Source organism: Oncorhynchus tshawytscha, linkage group LG20, assembly GCF_018296145.1.
Source record: "Oncorhynchus tshawytscha isolate Ot180627B linkage group LG20, Otsh_v2.0, whole genome shotgun sequence".
Taxonomy (NCBI): Eukaryota; Metazoa; Chordata; class Actinopteri; order Salmoniformes; family Salmonidae; genus Oncorhynchus; species Oncorhynchus tshawytscha.
In genome coordinates, this window is record NC_056448.1 from 26,762,909 (window position 1) to 26,778,256 (window position 15,348).

Here is a 15,348-nt window from a genome sequence, read left to right on the forward strand (position 1 = left end):
GGTTTCAGTTTTTTATTTCTTTACCTACCTATTGTTCACCTAATCCCTTTTTTGCACTATTGGTTAGAGCCTGTAAGTAAGCATTTCACTGTATTCAGCGCACGTGACAAATAAAAGTACAATATACAATTTTTCCATTGGGTAGAACATGTTCTCTGCACAACGTACATCGCCAAGCCCGATGCAATGTTAACTTTTAGAGTGATACGTTTGTCTTTAAATTAGAGAACTCACCCGGACCAACTGTTGGGGTTTTCTTGTGTCAAAAGAGAGGCGGACCAAAATACAGCGTGGTTATTTCAATACATGTTTAATAAAAGATAAACACGAACAATCCAAAACAACAAACGTAACATGAAAACCTAAACAACCTTCTCTGGTACAAACCAAGACAGGAACAATCACCCACAAAACATTCAAAGAATATGGCTGCCTAAATATGGTTCCCAATCAGAGACAACGATAAACACCTGCCTCTGATTGAGAACCACTCCAGGCAGCCATATACTATTCTAGACAACCCCACTAACCACAATCCCATGACCTACAAAAAACCCTAAAACAAAACACACCACATAAATAACCCATGTCACACCCTGGCCTGACCAAAATAATAAAGAAAACACAAAATACTAAGACCAGGGCGTGACACCAACACTGTTGTCTCATGTAGCGCTTTGCATCATCCATCGGTAACTGAGTTTCACCTACCAGCTATTGTGGAGCGTCATTGTCCACAGTCCACCTGGTGTCAGCTGCGATAAGAAAATTACACAAGTCTATCCATCCTTTACTGTGGCCACCGCCAGCGAAATTATACTTGAAATACAATGGCAAGAGGTAGGCTAGACTCAGTGGTGGAAAAAGTACTAAATTCTCACACTTGAGTAAAAGTAAAAATACCTTAATCGGAAATTACTCAAGTAAGTGAGTCACCCAGTAAAATACTACTTGCGTAAAAGTCTAAAAGTACTGGGTTTTAAATATGCTGAAGCATCGAAAGTAAATGTAGTTGCTAAAATATACTTGGGTATCAAAAGTAAAAGTATGAAAAATGTAAAATTCCTTAAATTAAGCAAACCAGACGGCACAATTTTTATTTTATTTTTTATTTATGGATAGCCAGGGTCACACTCCAACACTCAGACATAATTTAAAAACAAAGCATTTGTGTTTAGTAAGTCCGCCAGAACAGAGGCAGTAGGCATGACCAGGTATGTTCTCTTGATAAGTGTGTGAATTGGACAATTTTCTGTCCTACTAAGCATTCAAAAAGTAACGAGCAATTTTGGGTATCACGGAAAATATATGAATGTAGTGAAGTAAAAGTAAATGTTGTCAAAAAATGTAAATAGTAAATTAAAGTACAGATATCCACAGCTTCAGCATTCAACTTATCTTTCAGGCTACACCCCTGTCTGAATGTAAGCAAAATTGTGCTGTGCACTTGAGTTTATTTTGTTCTCCAACATACCATATAATACTGTGATACCATCACAATAATAGTCAAAAGTCACACAAAAAAAGTTTGTGTTTCAGTACATATTATTCAATTACAAACATAAGTGCTTTTTGGGGAAAATAAAATGTATTTTTCTATTATTTAGCCTTAAACCTAGTCAATCAATCTTTATTTTATTGTTTTGGTAACATTCACATTATCAATGCATTGATTACTTTTAATGTTTCATTATGAATGTGTAGCTATGGATATTATTGAACAGTGTCACAATTCTTATCTTCTTTTGGTGAAGACAGAATAAAAAATGTATATCTATTCCATGAGTTACTCTGTGATGAGTCAAATCAATTACTCAACTATTCATTTGTACAGATAGAACAACATAGTTTACATAAAGATGTTAAACATTGCAATAATAGTGTAAATGTATTGTATCTATCCTCATTAACTTCCTCTAACCTTTGCATACAATTGCTGCCTCATGGTCTCTGAGACAGAATGATTTAAGGGATAGTTGAGTTGTGCATAGCATGTGCACATACACTATACAGTATATACAAAAGTATGTGGACACCCCCTCAAATTAGTGGATTCGGCTATTTCAGCCACACCCAGTGCTGACAGGTGTACAAAATTGAGCACAAAGCCATGCAATCTCCATAGACAAACATTGGCAGTAGAATGGACTTACTGAAGGGCTCAGTGACTTTCAACGAGGCACCATCATAGGATGCCACCTTTCCAACAAGTCAGTTCTTCAAATGTCTGCCCCACTAGAGCTGCCCAGGTCAACTGTAAGTACTGTTATTGTGAAGTGAAAACATCTAGAAGCAGCAAAAGCTCAGCCGCAAAGTGATAGGCCAAACAAGCTCACAGAACGGGACTGGCGTGTGCTGAAGCGCTTAGCGTGTAAAAGTAATCTTTCTTTGGTTGCACACTCACTACCAAGTTCCGAACTGCCTCTGGAAGCAACATCAGCACAAGAACTGTTTATCGGGAGCATCATGGAGTGGGTTTTCATGGCCGAGCAGCCACACACAAGCCTAACATCACCATGCGCAATGCCAAGCGTCAGCTGGCCTCTGGAGTATTGGAAACATTCTCTGAAGTGATGAATCACGGATTTGGCGGATGCCAGGACAACGCTATTTGCTCCAATGCATAGTGCCAACTATACATTTTGGTGGAGGAGGAATAATGGTCTGGGGGCTGTTTTTCATGATTCAGGCTCCTACAGCCTACAATGATATTCTAGCCGATTCTATGCTTCCAACATTGTGGCAACAGTTTGGGGAAGGTCTTTTCCTGTTTCAGCATGACAATGCCCCCGTGGACAAAGCCAGGTCCATACAGAAATGGTTTGTCGAGATCGGTGTGGAAGAACTTGACTGGCCTGCACAGAGCCCTGACCTCAACCCCATCGAACACCTTTGGGATTAATTGTAACACTGAATGCGAGCCAGGCCTAATTGCCCCAACATCAGTGCCCGACCTCGCTAATGCTCTTGTGGCTGAATGGAAGTCCCTGCAGCAATGATCCAACATCTAGTGGAAAGCCTTCCCAGAAGAGTAAAGGCTGTTATAGCAGCAAAGGGGGGATCAACCCCATACTAATGCCCATGATTTTGGAATGAGATGTTCGACGAGCAGGTGTCCACATACTTTTGGTATTCATTTAAATCTTTACATCCTTACGCTTTTCTTCAGTTTGACCAGATGAGTGGACTTCTCCAGGGCTTCCATTAAACTTTTCACATTGTTGTAATAACTTGAGGGAGCTAATTGTTTAAATGTATCTTCTGTTTCATTCTAACAACACATCTCTTCAGGGACATGGCTTCTCGACTCACAAGACCCCTGCAAATAAGAAAGCCATCCATGAGTAAAGAATCGCTACGGAGGATTGTCAGGACTTTCCCTCCGCCCCTGAGTTCATCTGCTGTTTTAACTATCAATGCCCCTGAGGTGTCACCTGCCAAACCTGGCTCTTCAGAGGTGTTAATAGCTGTGACATCTGTCTGGTCTGGTTGAGAGGGAATTGGGGTCACGGTGACACGATTATTACTCTCCTTAGGTTTCCAGGTGTGAGGTTTATTGTCTCCTGAGTCCTGTTGGCCCTGGGTGGCCGGAGTCTCATTGTAGATATGCTTTCTCCGGGCCTTGTAACGGTAGTTCCTCCATAAACAGTATGTCACAGATCCCCCACGGTGAATTAGGCCTTGGCAGAGGGTTGTCTTTAGCGTCTGTCCATTGGGCTCTGAGCCATCATGTGACTTCAACAAAGTCTGCTGTCCAGTTGGTTGGGTTATAGGCAACTTTTTGTCCAATTGAGAGGCATTGTGGCCCTGAGTTATGACCAGAGCCAGATTCACTGACTGTTTGTCATGGGTTGTGTTTACTTGCATCTCAGAGGATAGCTCTCTTCTCTCTTTATGTGTGTTGATCTCTCTGTCTGATTCGGATGCTGTGGTTGGCTCTAGTATCTCCAACTTGGTTTGACTCTCGGTTCTCTCTGTGTGGACATTCTGAGACATCCCATCAGCATTCATCAGCCTCATTTTGACACTACCTGATGGGTCAGAATGGTAATGATGACCATTGGAAGTATTGCGTTTATGTCTTCTGAGACTTTCCCCAGATGTTAAGTCTCTTTTCTCCTGTGAGATCAAAGAATCAGATATACTTTTGACATTCATTTCCCCTTCAGCAATTTTGGAGCTATGGCTGTGGTGTGTATTTAACATATCGTTCACCTTAGGATAGAAGTTATTTCTGACTTTCTTCTGCTTTCCATTAAAGTAGTAAAAATGTTCATCATTGCCATCGCTGGACGGGTTGTTAATGTCTGTAATTGACTCATGCTCCTTGTGATGCTCTTCTCCATCTGTTTGGCTGATTTCACTAGGACCTCCATCCTCTGTCTCGTCCACAGATATGGTTATTGATTCTGGGCCTGTTGTTTCTGGGGCCTCAGTGACTTCTCCTGGTGCAGTGTCTGTAGCGGACTCTTTAGGATTTACGTTATTTTGGATTCTCTTCAGCTTTCCATTAGAGTAGTATAAATGTTCATCTTTGCTGGATGGATGGGACAGGTTGCTGTTGTCTGTACTAGGATCTCCATCCTCTGTCTCATCCTCACATATGGTCAGTGATTCTGAGCTTGGATCTGTTGTCTCTGGGGTGATTGTGATGTAGAGTAGTTCTTGTGATACATTGTCTGAGGCACTTGTCTCATTTGATTTCTTCCCTGGATTCAAACGCATTCTTTCCCTACAGTGACTTATCACTGCATCAGTTCGATGGACCAATCCTTTGCAAACCGGCAAAACTGGAAAGTCCGTTTCATGTTCTGTCTTCAAGCTTTCTGGTATGGGTAAAGATACGTGAACACTTTCTGTTGGTTGATTATCTGTTTCTTGGGTAGTTTTTGTGGGTGGATTTTCAGTCTCTGGGCTAAATGTAGTAGGTATGTGCTTGTCATGTGTTGTACTTTCTTCTATGGTAGTTGATGGTTCTTCTACATTTTCTGTTGTTGGATTGTCAGCTTCTTCAATGGGAGTTGATGGTTCTTCTACATTTTCTGTTGTTGGATTGTCAGCTTCTTCAATGGGAGTTGATGGTTCTTCTACATTTTCTGTTGTTGGATTGTCAGCTTCTTCAATGGGAGTTGATGGTTCTTCTACATTTTCTGTTGTTGGATTGTCAGCTTCTTCAATGGGAGTTGATGGTTCTTCTACATTTTCTGTTGTTGGATTGTCAGCTTCTTCAATGGGAGTTGATGGTTCTTCTACATTTTCTGTTGTTGGATTGTCAGCTTCTTCAATGGGAGTTGATGGTTCTTCTACATTTTCTGTTGTTGGATTGTCAGCTTCTTCAATGGGAGTTGATGGTTCTTCTTCAATGGGAGTTGATGGTTCATTTTCTGTTGTTGGATTGTCAGCTTCTTCAATGGGAGTTGATGGTTCTTCTACATTTTCTGTTGTTGGATTGTCAGCTTCTTCAATGGGAGTTGATGGTTCTTCTACATTTTCTGTTGTTGGATTGTCAGCTTCTTCAATGGGAGTTGATGGTTCTTCCACATTTTCTGTTGTTGGATTGTCAGCTTCTTCAATGGGAGTTGATGGTTCTTCTACATTTTCTGTTGTTGGATTGTCAGCTTCTTCAATGGGAGTTGATGGTTCTTCTACATTTTCTGTTGTTGGATTGTCAGCTTCTTCAATGGGAGTTGATGGTTCTTCTACATTTTCTGTTGTTGGATTGTCAGCTTCTTCAATGGGAGTTGATGGTTCTTCTACATTTTCTGTTGTTGGATTGTCAGCTTCTTCAATGGGAGTTGATGGTTCTTCTACATTTTCTGTTGTTGGATTGTCAGCTTCTTCAATGGGAGTTGATGGTTCTTCTACATTTTCTGTTGTTGGATTGTCAGCTTCTTCAATGGGAGTTGATGGTTCTTCTACATTTTCTGTTGTTGGATTGTCAGCTTCTTCAATGGGAGTTGATGGTTCTTCTACATTTTCTGTTGTTGGATTGTCAGCTTCTTCAATGGGAGTTGATGGTTCTTCTACATTTTCTGTTGTTGGATTGTCAGCTTCTTCAATGGGAGTTGATGGTTCTTCTACATTTTCTGTTGTTGGATTGTCAGCTTCTTCAATGGGAGTTGATGGTTCTTCTACATTTTCTGTTGTTGGATTGTCAGCTTCTTCAATGGGAGTTGATGGTTCTTCTACATTTTCTGTTGTTGGATTTTTGATGGTTCTGTTGTTGGATTGTCAGCTTCTTCAATGGGAGTTGATGGTTCTTCTACATTTTCTGTTGTTGGATTGTCAGCTTCTTCAATGGGAGTTGATGGTTCTTCCACATTTTCTGTTGTTGGATTGTCAGCTTCTTCAATGGGAGTTGATGGTTCTTCTACATTTTCTGTTGTTGGATTGTCAGCTTCTTCAATGGGAGTTGATGGTTCTTCTACATTTTCTGTTGTTGGATTGTCAGCTTCTTCAATGGGAGTTGATGGTTCTTCTACATTTTCTGTTGTTGGATTGTCAGCTTCTTCAATGGGAGTTGATGGTTCTTCTACATTTTCTGTTGTTGGATTGTCAGCTTCTTCAATGGGAGTTGATGGTTCTTCTTTTCTGTTGTTGGATTGTCAGCTTCTTCAATGGGAGTTGATGGTTCTTCTACATTTTCTGTTGTTGGATTGTCAGCTTCTTCAATGGGAGTTGATGGTTCTTCTACATTTTCTGTTGTTGGATTGTCAGCTTCTTCAATGGGAGCTGTTGTTGGATTGTCAGCTTCAATGGGAGTTGATGGTTCTTCTACATTTTCTGTTGTTGGATTGTCAGCTTCTTCAATGGGAGTTGATGGTTCTTCTACATTTTCTGTTGTTGGATTGTCAGCTTCTTCAATGGGAGTTGATGGTTCTTCTACATTTTCTGTTGTTGGATTGTCAGCTTCTTCAATGGGAGTTGATGGTTCTTCTACATTTTCTGTTGTTGGATTGTCAGCTTCTTCAATGGGAGTTGATGGTTCTTCTACATTTTCTGTTGTTGGATTGTCAGCTTCTTCAATGGGAGTTGATGGTTCTTCTACATTTTCTGTTGTTGGATTGTCAGCTTCTTCAATGGGAGTTGATGGTTCTTCTACATTTTCTGTTGTTGGATTGTCAGCTTCTTCAATGGGAGTTGATGGTTCTTCTGGGAGTTGACATTTTCTGTTGTTGGATTGTCAGCTTCTTCAATGGGAGTTGATGGTTCTTCTACATTTTCTGTTGTTGGATTGTCAGCTTCTTCAATGGGAGTTGATGGTTCTTCTACATTTTCTGTTGTTGTTGTTGGATTGTCAGCTTCTTCAATGGGAGTTGATGGTTCTTCTACATTTTCTGTTGTTGGATTGTCAGCTTCTTCAATGGGAGTTGATGGTTCTTCTACATTTTCTGTTGTTGGATTGTCAGCTTCTTCAATGGGAGTTGATGGTTCTTCTACATTTTCTGTTGTTGGATTGTCAGCTTCTTCAATGGGAGTTGATGGTTCAGTTGTTGGATTGTCAGCTTCTTCAATGGGAGTTGATGGTTCTTCTACATTTTCTGTTGTTGGATTGTCAGCTTCTTCAATGGGAGTTGATGGTTCTTCTACATTTTCTGTTGTTGGATTGTCAGCTTCTTCAATGGGAGTTGATGGTTCTTCTACATTTTCTGTTGTTGGATTGTCAGCTTCTTCAATGGGAGTTGATGGTTCTTCCACATTTTCTGTTGTTGGATTGTCAGCTTCTTCAATGGGAGTTGATGGTTCTTCTACATTTTCTGTTGTTGGATTGTCAGCTTCTTCAATGGGAGTTGATGGTTCTTCTACATTTTCTGTTGTTGGATTGTCAGCTTCTTCAATGGGAGTTGATGGTTCTTCTACATTTTCTGTTGTTGGATTGTCAGCTTCTTCAATGGGAGTTGATGGTTCTTCTACATTTTCTGTTGTTGGATTGTCAGCTTCTTCAATGGGAGTTGATGGTTCTTCTACATTTTCTGTTGTTGGATTGTCAGCTTCTTCAATGGGAGTTGATGGTTCTTCTACATTTTCTGTTGTTGGATTGTCAGCTTCTTCAATGGGAGTTGATGGTTCTTCTACATTTTCTGTTGTTGGATTGTCAGCTTCTTCAATGGTAGTTGATGGTTCTTCTACATTTTCTGTTGTTGGATTGTCAGCTTCTTCAATGGGAGTTGATGGTTCTTCTACATTTTCTGTTGTTGGATTGTCAGCTTCTTCAATGGGAGTTGATGGTTCTTCTACATTTTCTGTTGTTGGATTGTCAGCTTCTTCAATGGGAGTTGATGGTTCTTCTACATTTTCTGTTGTTGGATTGTCAGCTTCTTCAATGGGAGTTGATGGTTCTTCCACATTTTCTGTTGTTGGATTGTCAGCTTCTTCAATGGGAGTTGATGGTTCTTCTACATTTTCTGTTGTTGGATTGTCAGCTTCTTCAATGGGAGTTGATGGTTCTTCTACATTTTCTGTTGTTGGATTGCCAGCTTCTTCAATGGGAGTTGATGGTTCTTCCACATTTTCTGTTGTTGGATTGTCAGCTTCTTCAATGGGAGTTGATGGTTCTTCTACATTTTCTGTTGTTGGATTGTCAGCTTCTTCAATGGGAGTTGATGGTTCTTCTACATTTTCTGTTGTTGGATTGTCAGTTTCTTCAATGGGAGTTGATGGTTCTTCTACATTTTCTGTTGTTGGATTGTCAGTTTCTTCAATGGGAGTTGATGGTTCTTCTACATTTTCTGTTGTTGGATTGTCAGTTTCTTCAATGGTAGTTGATGGTTCTTCTACATTTTCTGTTGTTGGATTGTCAGTTTCTTCAATGGTAGTTGATGGCTCTTCTACATTTTCTGTTCGATTTTCTGTAATCTCAGTTTCTGGACATCCATCTGTAGGAGGCAGTTTGTTTGGTTTGTTTGGTTTGGTTTGTTGGCTTTCAGTTGTAGGTGTGGGGAGTGTAGTAGGGAATTCTTGTTCATCTACCATTTCTGTCATTGCACTCTCAGTTTCCTCTGTGCGCTCTGTTTTTGGAGGTAATGTGAATATTGGTGTGACTGTTGTAGGTTCTCTTTCTGGTTCCTTCTCTCCAGTGTCTTCGACTTCCTCTTTTACATCTGCATACTCTGTTTGAGGTGCATCTGTTGATGGTGTTACATCAGCGTCTTCATCTTTGCTATTGCTGTCACCCTCAGTTGTTTCTGTCGGTGGATAGTCTGTCAAAGCGCCATCCTCTTCCTCATCTCCTGAAGGTTCTTTGGGGTGTTCTTTTTGTCCTTCATTGTCCACTCGTTCTCCATTTTTAACTTGACTCCGTCTCACCAGAGCGGGTTGTACCTCACGTTGCGGCTTACTCAGGAAATCTCTATTTTTCCTGAGTAACCCTATGAATCCATTGGTCCGTTTATATTTGGTGTCATCTCCATCAGACACAGCTTTAAACCACAATATCCTTTCTATGCTGCTAAGTGAGGAAGTTGTCAGTGTTGTGAGGGGGGCTGTTGCCCTAGGCCTCTCTGGTGTTGGAACTTCCTGTGACACGTCAGTGATCTCTGCAATGACTACTAGCTCAACATCTGGCCTTCCCTTTGATGAGCCCTCAGTGTGAATTATGTCTATTTGGAAAACATCTTGCTGTTTGATTAGCCTCTCATCTAATGAGTAAGGTCCATCAAACTCCATCTGGACAGAAGCATCAATCTTTACACCCGACTTCTTTTTAGGACTGAACTGTGACTCCAGACTCAGTTGTTTTGCTTCTTTGTGAGTCCGCCTGTGTATCCCAGTTTTTCCTTGCTCTCCGAGAGTGATCACACTTGGTTTGAATCTTTGTGGTTCAGGACGGCTGGGGAATATCCTCACAGGCTCAGTTGTTGAGTATCTCTCAGCCAGCATCTCCTGCAGTTGGACCAAGGTGTGCTGGACCCAGCCCCTGGCCCCTTGGGCTTTCTGAACCATCGCTCCATGGAAGGTCTGTCCTGTGGTGGTAGTATGGTGGTAAGCGATCCAAGCAACGCTAGGTCTGACACCCATGGTATTCCAGGTTAGCTCATGCTCAACTGGGGCCACTCCACTCACGATATGTGTGACAGGATGGGAAAAGCCTAAGTCGACCCCTCTATGCATGATGGCAGTCATTTCCCTCAGAAGCAGGGAATCCCCATCCTGTGGTGAAAGGAGATGAAGAGGGATTAGATGTACAGTATAAAGACACATGAAGAAAATAGAACTGGACAGTATAGTGCTCATTGACCTATTCATTGATCATCGCTAGACAGCCATTTTCAAGTCTTGCCGTAGATTTTCAAGCCGATTGAACCTTTTACTGCAGTGGGCTAAATCAGGGTCATACTGTACAGAGTGTTTCTTGATAGTCTTAACCTCTCTAGGGTAGGGGGCAGCATTCGGAATTTTGGATGAAAAGCATGCCCAAATTAAACGGCCTGCTACTCGGGCCCAGGAGATATGATATGCATATGGTAGATTTGGATAGAAAACACTCTAAAGTTTTCAAAACTGTTAAAATAGTGTCTGTGAGTATAACAGAACTGATTTGGCAGGCGAAAACCTGAGAACAATCCATTCAGGAAGTTTTTTATTTTTTATTTTCTGTTCAATTCCATTACAGTATCCATTGACTTAGGACTCAATTTGCAGTTCCTATAACTTCCACTAGATGTCAACAGTCTTTAGAAATGGTTTCAGGCTTGTATTCTTATAAATGAGGGAGTCAGACCCGTCTGAATGAGTGGACCCTGACGTGTCACAGAGCTTTTTCATGCGCAATCCCGAGAGAGTGCATTTTTGTTTACATATATTGACAACGTTATTGTCCGGTTGAAATATTATAGATCATTTAGGCTAAAAACAACCTAAGGATTGAATATAATTTGTCAACTGGGCTATGTTCTCAAATAATCGTAAGGTATGCTTTCGCCGTAAAGCATTTTTTAAATCTGACACCGTGGTTGGATTCACAAGAAGTTAATCTTTAAACCTATGTAAAATATGTTTTATTTTCTGAATTTTTATAATTAGTATTTCTGTATTTGAATTTGGCACTCTGCAATCTCATTGGATGTTGGCCAGATGGGACACTAGCGTCCCACATACCCTAGAGAGGGTCTTAAGCAAATCTACTTTGAGACAAAAGTATACACCTCACACACATGGTTATGGACTTTAAAAAAATAAGACACCTGTACCATGTCAGATATAGAGTTGAAATGTATTACATTTTGAGTTTGCATCCAAATATTACACTTTATGTACATCACAGAAGACTGAAATTGTAAGGAAGTCTGTGTGTAGCTGATGTATAGAAGTCAGGCGCAAGACAGCAGATATGAGTAAATAAACGTATTTTACCCAATAATATAAATGCAATACAAAAACAGAGCCCACAATAATGGACCTTCCTACATAGAAACAATCACTCACAAACAAACATGGGGGAACAGAGGGTTAAATAATGAACAGGTATTTGGGGGATTGAATCCAGGTGTGTAAGACAAAGACAAAACAAATGGAAAATGAAAAGTGGACCGGCAATGGCTAGAAAGCCGGTGATGTCGACCGCCGAACGCCGCCCGAACAAGGAGAGGGACGGACTTCGGCGGAAGTCGTGACAGAAATATAACTAAACTGTTTGACATAGAAACACCAGATTTCCCGTCGGAAAAAAAGATGTAAAAATTGCTTATAAATATGAAAATTATGAAAGATATTAATAACAATCCACCCATGAGTTCACTATGTCATTTGACTGCATGAAAAGGCTACGTCAAAACTGTAACTAGGCCACTCAAGAAAATTCTGTTGTCTTGGTAAGCAACTCCAATGTATATTTTGCCTTGTGTTTAAGGTAAGTGTCCTGCTGAAAGGTGAATTTCTATCCCAGTGTCTTTTGGAAAGCTGACTGAACCAGGTTTTCCTCTAGATTATGCCTGTGCTTAAGTCTATTCTGTTTCTTTTTATGGTAATAAACTCCCTAGTCCTTGCCGATGACAGGCATACCCATAACATGATGCAGTTGGACTTCATGCAAACTGGAAACCACATATCCTGAGGCCGCATTTATTGTAGCTGGGGACTTTAATAAAGAACATCTGGGGGAAAAGCTACTGAAGTTTTATCAACAAATCGCCTGCGCCACTTGCGCCTTCAAAAACTCTTGACCATTGCTACTCCCCCTTCTGAGACAGCTACAAGGCCCTCCTCCCACCCTCCCTTCAGGTCATGCCTCCATCCTGCTCCTCCCTTCCTGTAGAAACTCAAACAGGTAGTACTCGTGGTAAGAACTTTTCAACGTTGGTCTGACCAAACGGAATCCATGCTTCAAGGTTGTTTTGATCATGTGGACTGGGATATGTTCCGGGATGCCTCTGAGAATAACATTGTGGTATACACTGACACAGTGACTGAGCTCATCGGGAAATGTATAGGGGATGATGTTCCCACTGTGACGATTAAAACCTATCCAAATTTAACCACCACATTTAACCACGGCAAGTTTACTGGGAATATGGTTCAGTACAAACAGTCCAGTTATGCCCTCCGTAAGGCAATCAAACAGGCAAAATGTAATTACAGAGATAAAGTGGAGACACAAGACCTATGTGTCAGGGACTTTAGATAATCACGGATTATAAAGGGAAAACCAGCCATGGTGTGGACACCAACGTCTTGCTCCCGGACAAGCTAAACACCTTCTTTGACCGCTTCTAGGGAAACACAGTGCCGCTGGTGCAGGCCTCCACCGCTCCCATAGACTGTGAACTCTCCTTCTCCATGGCTGAAATGAGTAAGACACGGCATCTCTAGCCACGTCCTCGGAGCATGAGCAGACAAGCTGGCTGGAGTGTATAAAGGCACAAGACAAGACCCAAATGCAGACACAAAAGGCAGATGGTAGAGCTCCGATATTTATTATAACAAAGGGAGTAGGCAAAGGCAGGTCGAGGACAGGCGAGAGTTCATAAACCAGGTCAGAGTCCAAACAGTACCAGATGATAGGCAGTCTCAAGGTCAGGCCAGGCAAAGGTCAGAAACCAGGAGGACTAGAAACAAACAGAGACTGGGAAAAATAGGAGCAAGGAAAAACGCTGGTTGACTTGGCAAACAAGACGAACTGGCACAGAGAGACAGGAAACACAGGGATATATACACCAGGGATAATAAGCGACACCTGGAGGGGGTGGAGACAATCACAAGGACAGGTGAACCAGATCAGAGTGTAACAGAGTGTTTAAGGACATATTAAATCTCTCTCTATCCCATTCTGTTGTCCCCACTTTCTTCAAGATGTCTACCGTTGTTCCTATACCCAATAAAGCGAAGGTAACTGAACTATATGACTATCGCCACGTAACACTAACTTCTGTCATCATGAAGTGCTTTCAGAGGGTAGAATCATATCACCTCTACCTTATGCGACACCCTAGACCCACTGCAATTTACCTAGCTCCCAAATAGATCCACGGATGACGCAATCGCCATCGCACTGCACACTGCCCTATGCCATCTGGACAAGAGGAAAACCTATGTAAGAATGCTGTTCATTGACTACAGCTCAGACTTCAACACTATTAGTACCCTCCAAGCCCATCAGTAAGCTCTGGGCCCTGGGTCTGAACCCCGCCCTTCATGACAGGCTGCCCCCAGTTGGTGAAGGTAGTCAACAACACCTCCATTAAGCTTATCCTCAACACAGGGGCCCCACAAGGGTGCGTACTCAACCCCCTCTGGTACTCCCTGTTCACTCATGACTGTGTGGCCACACAAATCATCAAGTTTGCAGACACAACAGTGGTAGGCCTGATTACCAACAACGACGATACAGCCTTCAGGGAGGAGGTGAGAGCCCTGGCGGAGAGGTGCCAGGAAAATAAGCTCTCCCTCAACATCAACAAAATTAAGTAGCTGATCATGGACTTCAGGACACACCATAGGGAGCACGCCCCTATCCACATCCGGTCGCAGTGGAGAATGTGAAAAGCTTCAAGTTCCTCGGCGTACACATGACTGAAAATCTGAAATGGTCCATCCACACAGACCGTGTGGTGAAGAAGGTGCAACAGCGCCTCTTCAATCTCAGGAGGCTGAAGAAATCCGGCTTTGCCCATAAAACCCTCACAAACTTTTACAGATTTACTATTGAGAGCCTCATGTCGGGCTGTATCGCTGGCAACTTCACCGTCCGCAACCGCAGGGATCTCCAGAGGGTAATGTGGTCTGCCCAACACATCACCTTGGGGCACACTGCCTGCCTTCCAGGACATCCACAGTACCCGGTGTCACAGAAGATCGTCAAGGACCTCAGCCACCTGATCCATGGCCTGTAAACCCGTTACCATCCAGAAGGCTAGGTCAGTACAGGTGCATTAAAGTTGGGACCGAGAGACTGAAAAACAGCTTATATCCCTCTTCCTAATACTGTATTTCTATATTTCTTAATTCCATTCTTTTACTTGTTAGATTTGTGTGTATTGTTGTGTATTGTTAGATATTCCTGTGCTGTTGGAGCTAGGAACACAAGCATTTCGCTACACCCATAATAACATATGCTAAACATACAGTGCATTTGGAAAGTATTCAGACCCCTTCCCTTTTTCCACATTTTGTTACAGCCTTATTCTAAAATGGATTTTTTTTAAAGTTCTCTCATCAATCTACACACAATACCCCACAATACCCCACAATGGCAAAGTGAAAACAGGTTTTTAGATTGTTTTGCAAATGTATAAAAAATCTAAAACAGAAATATATTTTTTACATAAGTATTGAGAGCCTTTACTATGACACACAAAATTGAGCTCAGATGAATCCTGTTTCCATTGATCATCCTTGAGATGTTTCTAAAACTTGATTGGAGTCCACCTGTGGTAAATTCAATTGATTTGACATGATTTGGAAAGACACACACCTGTTTTTCCTGAACCACCAAGACTCTTCCTCTAGCTGGCCACCCAACCAAACTGAGCAATGGAGGAGGTGACCAAGAACCCAACGGTCACTCTGACAGAGCGCCAGAGTCCCTCTGTAGAGATGGGAGAACCTTCCAGAAGGACAACCATCTCAGAAGCACTCCACAAATATGGCCTTTGTGGTAGAGTGGCCAGACAGAAGACACTCCTCAGTAAAAGGCACATGACAGCCAGCTTAGAGTTTGTCAAAAGGCACCTAAAGGACTCTCAGACATTGAGAAAAAGATTGGTCTGATGAAACCAAGATTGAACTCTTTGGCCTGAATGCCGGGTGTCATGTCTGGAGGAAACCTGGCACCATCCCTACAGTGAAGTATGGTGTGGCATCTTCATGTTGTAGGGATGTTTTTCAGCACCAGGAACTGGGAGACTAGTCAGG